Source organism: Oryzias latipes, chromosome 23 (genome assembly GCF_053564925.1).
Source record: "Oryzias latipes strain Hd-rR chromosome 23, Olatipes_Hd-rR_3.1".
NCBI lineage: Eukaryota > Metazoa > Chordata > Actinopteri > Beloniformes > Adrianichthyidae > Oryzias > Oryzias latipes.
The window spans coordinates 28,690,001-28,700,000 of record NC_136259.1 but is presented as its reverse complement, the minus strand read 5'-3'; positions in this window follow the sequence as shown (position 1 = coordinate 28,700,000).

Sequence of the window (10,000 nt, the reverse complement as noted above, 5' to 3'; positions counted from 1 at the left end):
CAGCATCAGCAGCAGCAGCAGCAGAGGAGAGATGCTCCTCCAGCTGGGGAAGGCAGCCTCTTCCGCTGCTTCCCCAGGAAGAGGCTGTAGCCCAGGCCCAAGCGAAGCTCCTCTTTCCTGCCAAGGAGAGACCCTGCTGTGGCTGCCCACCTGCAGCAGCATCAGCAGCAGCAGCAGCAGCAGCAGCAGAAGAGGAGAGATGCTCCTCCACCTGGGGAAGGCAGCCTCTTCCGCTGCATCCCCAGGAAGAGGCTGTAGCCCAGGCCGAAGAGAAGCTCCTCTTTCCTGCCAAGGAGAGACCCTGCTGTGGCTGCCCACCTGCAGCATCAGCAGCAGCAGCAGCAGAGGAGAGATGCTCCTCCAGCTGGGGAAGGCAGCCTCTTCCGCTGCTTCCCCAGGAAGAGGCTGTAGCCCAGGCCGAAGCGAAGCTCCTCTTTCCTGCCAAGGAGAGACCCTGCTGTGGCTGCCCACCTGCAGCAGCATCAGCAGCAGCAGCAGCAGCAGCAGAGGAGAGATGCTCCTCCACCTGGGTAAGGCAGCCTCTTCCGCTGCATCCCCAGGAAGAGGCTGTAGCCCAGGCCGAAGAGAAGCTCCTCTTTCCTGCCAAGGAGAGACCCTGCTGTGGCTGCCCACCTGCAGCATCAGCAGCAGAGGAGAGATGCTCCTCCACCTGGGTAAGGCAGCCTCTTCCGCTGCTTCCCCAGGAAGAGGCAGAAGCCCAGGCCGAAGCGAAGCTCCTCTGTCCTGCCAAGGAGAGACCCTGCTGTGGCTGCCCCCCTGCAGCATCAGCAGCAGAGGAGAGATGCTCCTCCACCTGGGGAAGGCAGCCTCTTCCGCTGCTTCCCCAGGAAGAGGCAGAAGCCCAGGCCGAAGAGAAGCTCCTCCGTCCTGCCAAGGAGAGACCCTGCTGTGGCTGCCCACCTGCAGCATCAGCAGCAGCAGCAGCAGAGGAGAGATGCTCCTCCAGCTGGGGAAGGCAGCCTCTTCCGCTGCTTCCCCAGGAAGAGGCTGTAGCCCAGGCCGAAGCGAAGCTCCTCTTTCCTGCCAAGGAGAGACCCTGCTGTGGCTGCCCACCTGCAGCAGCATCAGCAGCAGCAGCAGCAGCAGCAGAGGAGAGATGCTCCTCCACCTGGGTAAGGCAGCCTCTTCCGCTGCATCCCCAGGAAGAGGCTGTAGCCCAGGCCGAAGAGAAGCTCCTCTTTCCTGCCAAGGAGAGACCCTGCTGTGGCTGCCCACCTGCAGCATCAGCAGCAGAGGAGAGATGCTCCTCCACCTGGGTAAGGCAGCCTCTTCCGCTGCTTCCCCAGGAAGAGGCAGAAGCCCAGGCCGAAGCGAAGCTCCTCTGTCCTGCCAAGGAGAGACCCTGCTGTGGCTGCCCCCCTGCAGCATCAGCAGCAGAGGAGAGATGCTCCTCCACCTGGGGAAGGCAGCCTCTTCCGCTGCTTCCCCAGGAAGAGGCAGAAGCCCAGGCCGAAGAGAAGCTCCTCCGTCCTGCCAAGGAGAGACCCTGCTGTGGCTGCCCACCTGCAGCATCAGCAGCAGCAGCAGCAGAGGAGAGATGCTCCTCCAGCTGGGGAAGGCAGCCTCTTCCGCTGCTTCCCCAGGAAGAGGCTGTAGCCCAGGCCGAAGCGAAGCTCCTCTTTCCTGCCAAGGAGAGACCCTGCTGTGGCTGCCCACCTGCAGCAGCATCAGCAGCAGCAGCAGCAGCAGCAGAGGAGAGATGCTCCTCCACCTGGGTAAGGCAGCCTCTTCCGCTGCATCCCCAGGAAGAGGCTGTAGCCCAGGCCGAAGAGAAGCTCCTCTTTCCTGCCAAGGAGAGACCCTGCTGTGGCTGCCCACCTGCAGCATCAGCAGCAGAGGAGAGATGCTCCTCCACCTGGGTAAGGCAGCCTCTTCCGCTGCTTCCCCAGGAAGAGGCAGAAGCCCAGGCCGAAGCGAAGCTCCTCTGTCCTGCCAAGGAGAGACCCTGCTGTGGCTGCCCCCCTGCAGCATCAGCAGCAGAGGAGAGATGCTCCTCCACCTGGGTAAGGCAGCCTCTTCCGCTGCTTCCCCAGGAAGAGGCAGAAGCCCAGGCCGAAGCGAAGCTCCTCCGTCCTGCCAAGGAGAGACCCTGCTGTGGCTGCCCACCTGCAGCATCAGCAGCAGAGGAAGGATGCTCCTCCACCTGGGTAAGGCAGCCTCTTCCGCTGCTTCACCAGGAAGAGGCAGAAGCCCCGGCCGAAGCGAAGCTCCTCTGTCCTGCCAAGGAGAGACCCTGCTGTGGCTGCCCCCTGCAGCATCAGCAGCAGAGGAGAGATGCTCCTCCACCTGGGTAAGGCGGCCTCTTCCGCTGCTTCCCCAGGAAGAGGCAGAAGCCCAGGCCGAAGAGAAGCTCCTCTGTCCTGCCAAGGAGGGACCCTGCTGTGGCTGCCCACCTGCAGCATCAGCAGCAGAGGAGAGACGCTCCTCCACCTGGGTAAGGCAGCCTCTTCCGCTGATTCCCCAGGAAGAGGCAGAAGCCCAGGCCGAAGCGAAGCTCCTCTGTCCTGCCAAGGAGGGACCCTGCTGTGGCTGCCCACCTGCAGCATCAGCAGCAGAGGAGAGATGCTCCTCCAGCTGGGGAAGGCGGCCTCTTTCGCTGCTTCCCCAGGAAGAGGCTGTAGCCCAGGCCCAAGCGAAGCTCCTCTGTCCTGCCAAGGAGGGACCCTGCTGTGGCTGCCCACCTGCAGCATCAGCAGCAGAGGAGAGATGCTGCTCCAGCTGGGGAAGGCGGCCTCTTCCGCTGCTTCCCCAGGAAGAGGCAGAAGCCCAGGCCGAAGAGAAGCTCCTCTTTCCTGCCAAGGAGAGACCCTGCTGTGGCTTCCCCCCCTGCAGCATCAGCAGCAGAGGAGAGATGCTCCACCAGCTAGGGAAAGGCAGCCTCTTCCGCTGCTTCCCCAGGAAGAGGCTGTAGCCCAGGCCCAAGCGAAGCTCCTCTTTCCTGCCAAGGAGAGACCCTGCTGTGGCTTCCCCCCTGCAGCATCAGCAGCAGAGGAGAGATGCTCCACCAGCTATGGATAGGCAGCCTCTTCCGCTGCTTCCCCAGGAAGAGGCTGTAGCCCAGGCCGAAGCGAAGCTCCTCTTTCCTGCCAAGGAGAGACCCTGCTGTGGCTGCCCACCTGCAGCATCAGCAGCAGAGGAGAGATGCTCCTCCAGCTGGGGAAGGCAGCCTCTTCCGCTGCTTCCCCAGGAAGAGGCTGTAGCCCAGGCCCAAGCGAAGCTCCTCTTTCCTGCCAAGGAGAGACCCTGCTGTGGCTTCCCCCCTGCAGCATCAGCAGCAGAGGAGAGATGCTCCACCAGCTAGGGAAAGGCGGCCTCTACCGCTGCTTCCCCAGGAAGAGGCTGTAGCCCAGGCCCAAGCGAAGCTCCTCTTTCCTGCCAAGGAGAGACCCTGCTGTGGCTTCCCCCCTGCAGCATCAGCAGCAGAGGAGAGATGCTCCACCAGCTAGGGATAGGCAGCCTCTTCCGCTGCTTCCCCAGGAAGAGGCTGTAGCCCAGGCCCAAGCGAAGCTCCTCTTTCCTGCCAAGGAGAGACCCTGCTGTGGCTGCCCACCTGCAGCATCAGCAGCAGCAGCAGCAGCAGAGGAGAGATGCTCCTCCAGCTGGGGAAGGCAGCCTCTTCCGCTGCTTCCCCAGGAAGAGGCTGTAGCCCAGGCCCAAGCGAAGCTCCTCTTTCCTGCCAAGGAGAGACCCTGCTGTGGCTTCCCCCCCTGCAGCATCAGCAGCAGAGGAGAGATGCTCCACCAGCTAGGGAAAGGCAGCCTCTTCCGCTGCTTCCCCAGGAAGAGGCTGTAGCCCAGGCCCAAGCGAAGCTCCTCTTTCCTGCCAAGGAGAGACCCTGCTGTGGCTTCCCCCCTGCAGCATCAGCAGCAGAGGAGAGATGCTCCACCAGCTATGGATAGGCAGCCTCTTCCGCTGCTTCCCCAGGAAGAGGCTGTAGCCCAGGCCGAAGCGAAGCTCCTCTTTCCTGCCAAGGAGAGACCCTGCTGTGGCTGCCCACCTGCAGCATCAGCAGCAGAGGAGAGATGCTCCTCCAGCTGGGGAAGGCAGCCTCTTCCGCTGCTTCCCCAGGAAGAGGCTGTAGCCCAGGCCCAAGCGAAGCTCCTCTTTCCTGCCAAGGAGAGACCCTGCTGTGGCTTCCCCCCTGCAGCATCAGCAGCAGAGGAGAGATGCTCCACCAGCTAGGGAAAGGCGGCCTCTACCGCTGCTTCCCCAGGAAGAGGCTGTAGCCCAGGCCCAAGCGAAGCTCCTCTTTCCTGCCAAGGAGAGACCCTGCTGTGGCTTCCCCCCTGCAGCATCAGCAGCAGAGGAGAGATGCTCCACCAGCTAGGGATAGGCAGCCTCTTCCGCTGCTTCCCCAGGAAGAGGCTGTAGCCCAGGCCCAAGCGAAGCTCCTCTTTCCTGCCAAGGAGAGACCCTGCTGTGGCTGCCCACCTGCAGCATCAGCAGCAGCAGCAGCAGCAGAGGAGAGATGCTCCTCCAGCTGGGGAAGGCAGCCTCTTCCGCTGCTTCCCCAGGAAGAGGCTGTAGCCCAGGCCCAAGCGAAGCTCCTCTTTCCTGCCAAGGAGAGACCCTGCTGTGGCTTCCCCCCCTGCAGCATCAGCAGCAGAGGAGAGATGCTCCACCAGCTAGGGAAAGGCAGCCTCTTCCGCTGCTTCCCCAGGAAGAGGCTGTAGCCCAGGCCCAAGCGAAGCTCCTCTTTCCTGCCAAGGAGAGACCCTGCTGTGGCTTCCCCCCTGCAGCATCAGCAGCAGAGGAGAGATGCTCCACCAGCTATGGATAGGCAGCCTCTTCCGCTGCTTCCCCAGGAAGAGGCTGTAGCCCAGGCCGAAGCGAAGCTCCTCTTTCCTGCCAAGGAGAGACCCTGCTGTGGCTGCCCACCTGCAGCATCAGCAGCAGAGGAGAGATGCTCCTCCAGCTGGGGAAGGCAGCCTCTTCCGCTGCTTCCCCAGGAAGAGGCTGTAGCCCAGGCCCAAGCGAAGCTCCTCTTTCCTGCCAAGGAGAGACCCTGCTGTGGCTTCCCCCCTGCAGCATCAGCAGCAGAGGAGAGATGCTCCACCAGCTAGGGAAAGGCGGCCTCTACCGCTGCTTCCCCAGGAAGAGGCTGTAGCCCAGGCCCAAGCGAAGCTCCTCTTTCCTGCCAAGGAGAGACCCTGCTGTGGCTTCCCCCCTGCAGCATCAGCAGCAGAGGAGAGATGCTCCACCAGCTAGGGATAGGCAGCCTCTTCCGCTGCTTCCCCAGGAAGAGGCTGTAGCCCAGGCCCAAGCGAAGCTCCTCTTTCCTGCCAAGGAGAGACCCTGCTGTGGCTGCCCACCTGCAGCATCAGCAGCAGCAGCAGCAGCAGAGGAGAGATGCTCCTCCAGCTGGGGAAGGCAGCCTCTTCCGCTGCTTCCCCAGGAAGAGGCTGTAGCCCAGGCCCAAGCGAAGCTCCTCTTTCCTGCCAAGGAGAGACCCTGCTGTGGCTTCCCACCTGCAGCAGCATCAGCAGCAGAGGAGAGATGCTCCACCAGCTAGGGTAAGGCAGCCTCTTCCGCTGCTTCCCCAGGAAGAGGCTGTAGCCCAGGCCGAAGCGAAGCTCCTCTTTCCTGCCAAGGAGAGACCCTGCTGTGGCTGCCCACCTGCAGCATCAGCAGCAGAGGAGAGATGCTCCTCCAGCTATGGGTAAGGCAGCCTCTTCCGCTGCTTCCCCAGGAAGAGGCTGTAGCCCAGGCCGAAGCGAAGCTCCTCTTTCCTGCCAAGGAGAGACCCTGCTGTGGCTGCCCCCCTGCAGCATCAGCAGCAGAGGAGAGATGCTCCTCCAGCTGGGGAAGGCAGCCTCTTCCGCTGCTTCCCCAGGAAGAGGCTGTAGCCCAGGCCCAAGCGAAGCTCCTCCTTCCTGCCAAGGAGAGACCCTGCTGTGGCTGCCCACCTGCAGCATCAGCAGCAGCAGCAGCAGAGGAGAGATGCTCCTCCAGCTGGGGAAGGCAGCCTCTTCCGCTGCTTCCCCAGGAAGAGGCTGTAGCCCAGGCCGAAGCGAAGCTCCTCTTTCCTGCCAAGGAGAGACCCTGCTGTGGCTGCCCACCTGCAGCAGCATCAGCAGCAGAGGAGAGATGCTCCTCCAGCTGGGGAAGGCAGCCTCTTCCGCTGCTTCCCCAGGAAGAGGCTGTAGCCCAGGCCCAAGCGAAGCTCCTCTTTCCTGCCAAGGAGAGACCCTGCTGTGGCTGCCCACCTGCAGCATCAGCAGCAGAGGAGAGATGCTCCTCCAGCTGGGTAAGGCAGCCTCTTCCGCTGCTTCCCCAGGAAGAGGCTGTAGCCCAGGCCCAAGCGAAGCTCCTCTGTCCTGCCAAGGAGAGACCCTGCTGTGGCTGCCCCCCTGCAGCATCAGCAGCAGAGGAGAGATGCTCCTCCACCTGGGGAAGGCAGCCTCTTCCGCTGCTTCCCCAGGAAGAGGCTGTAGCCCAGGCCCAAGCGAAGCTCCTCCGTCCTGCCAAGGAGAGACCCTGCTGTGGCTGCCCACCTGCAGCATCAGCAGCAGCAGCAGCAGAGGAGAGATGCTCCTCCAGCTGGGGAAGGCAGCCTCTTCCGCTGCTTCCCCAGGAAGAGGCTGTAGCCCAGGCCCAAGCGAAGCTCCTCTTTCCTGCCAAGGAGAGACCCTGCTGTGGCTGCCCACCTGCAGCAGCATCAGCAGCAGCAGCAGCAGCAGCAGAGGAGAGATGCTCCTCCAGCTGGGTAAGGCAGCCTCTTCCGCTGCTTCCCCAGGAAGAGGCTGTAGCCCAGGCCCAAGCGAAGCTCCTCTTTCCTGCCAAGGAGAGACCCTGCTGTGGCTGCCCACCTGCAGCATCAGCAGCAGAGGAGAGATGCTCCTCCAGCTGGGTAAGGCAGCCTCTTCCGCTGCTTCCCCAGGAAGAGGCTGTAGCCCAGGCCCAAGCGAAGCTCCTCTGTCCTGCCAAGGAGAGACCCTGCTGTGGCTGCCCCCCTGCAGCATCAGCAGCAGAGGAGAGATGCTCCTCCAGCTGGGTAAGGCAGCCTCTTCCGCTGCTTCCCCAGGAAGAGGCAGAAGCCCAGGCCGAAGCGAAGCTCCTCCGTCCTGCCAAGGAGAGACCCTGCTGTGGCTGCCCACCTGCAGCATCAGCAGCAGAGGAAGGATGCTCCTCCACCTGGGTAAGGCAGCCTCTTCCGCTGCTTCACCAGGAAGAGGCAGAAGCCCCGGCCGAAGCGAAGCTCCTCTGTCCTGCCAAGGAGAGACCCTGCTGTGGCTGCCCCCTGCAGCATCAGCAGCAGAGGAGAGATGCTCCTCCACCTGGGTAAGGCGGCCTCTTCCGCTGCTTCCCCAGGAAGAGGCAGAAGCCCAGGCCGAAGAGAAGCTCCTCTGTCCTGCCAAGGAGGGACCCTGCTGTGGCTGCCCACCTGCAGCATCAGCAGCAGAGGAGAGACGCTCCTCCACCTGGGTAAGGCAGCCTCTTCCGCTGCTTCCCCAGGAAGAGGCAGAAGCCCAGGCCGAAGCGAAGCTCCTCTGTCCTGCCAAGGAGGGACCCTGCTGTGGCTGCCCACCTGCAGCATCAGCAGCAGAGGAGAGATGCTCCTCCAGCTGGGGAAGGCGGCCTCTTTCGCTGCTTCCCCAGGAAGAGGCTGTAGCCCAGGCCCAAGCGAAGCTCCTCTGTCCTGCCAAGGAGGGACCCTGCTGTGGCTGCCCACCTGCAGCATCAGCAGCAGAGGAGAGATGCTGCTCCAGCTGGGGAAGGCGGCCTCTTCCGCTGCTTCCCCAGGAAGAGGCAGAAGCCCAGGCCGAAGAGAAGCTCCTCTGTCCTGCCAAGGAGGGACCCTGCTGTGGCTGCCCACCTGCAGCATCAGCAGCAGAGGAGAGACGCTCCTCCACCTGGGTAAGGCAGCCTCTTCCGCTGCTTCCCCAGGAAGAGGCAGAAGCCCAGGCCGAAGCGAAGCTCCTCTGTCCTGCCAAGGAGAGACCCTGCTGTGGCTGCCCACCTGCAGCATCAGCAGCAGAGGAGAGATGCTCCTCCAGCTGGGGAAGGCGGCCTCTTCCGCTGCTTCCCCAGGAAGAGGCTGTAGCCCAGGCCCAAGCGAAGCTCCTCTTTCCTGCCAAGGAGAGACCCTGCTGTGGCTTCCCCCCTGCAGCATCAGCAGCAGAGGAGAGATGCTCCACCAGCTAGGGAAAGGCGGCCTCTTCCGCTGCTTCCCCAGGAAGAGGCAGAAGCCCAGGCCGAGGAGAACATCCTCTGTCATGCGAAGCAGAGCCCCTGCTGTGGCCGCCCCCCCTGGAGCATCAGCAGCAGAGGAGAGATGCTCCTCTGCCTGGAGAACGTTGCCTCCTCCACTGCTGCCACAGGAAGAGGCAGAAGCTCAGGCCGAAGGAAAGCTCCTCTTCACTGGGAAGGAAGCCTGGGCTGCAGCCTGGAAGCAGAAGCCGAGATTAGCTCCACCTCCTGACCCAGGGCAGACGCTCCTCTTCCTGGGCAAGGAGGCCTGCCCAGGCCCCCTGCAGGAACCAGGCTCACCAGCCGAACCTGCGTACCCACACTTAAACACCCCTCCTGGGATGCACAAAGAAACTCACCCCGCCAGACCTCCGTGACACTGGTACCCCAGCAAGATTTTCGTGACGCTGGTGCCCCAGCAAGATTTTCGTGACGCTGGTACCCATGAAATATTTTCGTGACACTGGTACCCCTGATGGATTTTCGTGACGCTGGTACCCATGAAAGATCTTCGTGACGCTGGTACCCACGATGGATTTTCGTGACGCTGGTACCCACGATGGATTTACGTGACGCTGGTACCCACGATGGATTTTCGTGACGCTGGTACCCACGATGGATTTACGTGACGCTGGTACCCACGATGGATTTTCGTGACGCTGGTACCCACGATGGATTTACGTGACGCTGGTACCCATGAAAGAGTTTCGTGACGCTGGTACCGCAGCACCCTGACACTTTGTCATTTTTCTGGGAGGTATTTTTCGTGACGCTGGTACCACAGCACCCTGACACTTTGTCGTTTTTCTGGGAGGTCTTTTTCGTGACGCTGGTACCAGAGCACCCTGACACTCTGTCGTTTTCCTGGGAGTTCTTTTTCGTGACGCTGGTGCCACAGCGCCCTGACACTTTGTCGTTTTTCTGGGAGGTATTTTTCGTGACGCTGGTGCCACAGCACCCTGACACTTTGTCATTTTTCTGGGAGGTATTTTTCGTGACGCTGGTGCCACAGCACCCTGACACTTTGTCATTTTTCTGGGAGGTCTTTTTCGTGACGCTGGTACCAGAGCACCCTGACACTCTGTCGTTTTTCTGGGAGGTCTTTTTCGTGACGCTGGTACCACAGCACCCTGACACTTTGGCGTTTTTCTGGGAGGTCTTTTTCGTGACGCTGGTGCCACAGCGCCCTGACACTCTGTCGTTTTTCTGGGAGGTCTTTTTCGTGACGCTGGTGCCACAGCGCCCTGACACTTTGTCATTTTTCTGGGAGGTATTTTTCGTGACGCTGGTGCCACAGCACCCTGACACTTTGTCATTTTTCTGGGAGGTATTTTTCGTGACGCTGGTACCACAGCACCCTGACACTTTGTCGTTTTTCTGGGAGGTCTTTTTCGTGACGCTGGTACCACAGCACCCTGACACTTTGTCGTTTTTCTGGGAGGTCTTTTTCGTGACGCTGGTACCACAGCACCCTGACACTTTGTCGTTTTTCTGGGAGGTCTTTTTCGTGACGCTGGTACCAGAGCACCCTGACACTCTGTCGTTTTCCTGGGAGTTCTTTTTCGTGACGCTGGTGCCACAGCGCCCTGACACTCTGTCGTTTTTCTGGGAGGTATTTTTCGTGACGCTGGTGCCACAGCGCCCTGACACTTTGTCGTTTTTCTGGGAGGTATTTTTCGTGACGCTGGTGCCACAGCGCCATGACACTTTGTCATTTTTCTGGGAGGTATTTTTCGTGACGCTGGTGCCACAGCACCCTGACACTTTGTCATTTTTCTGGGAGGTATTT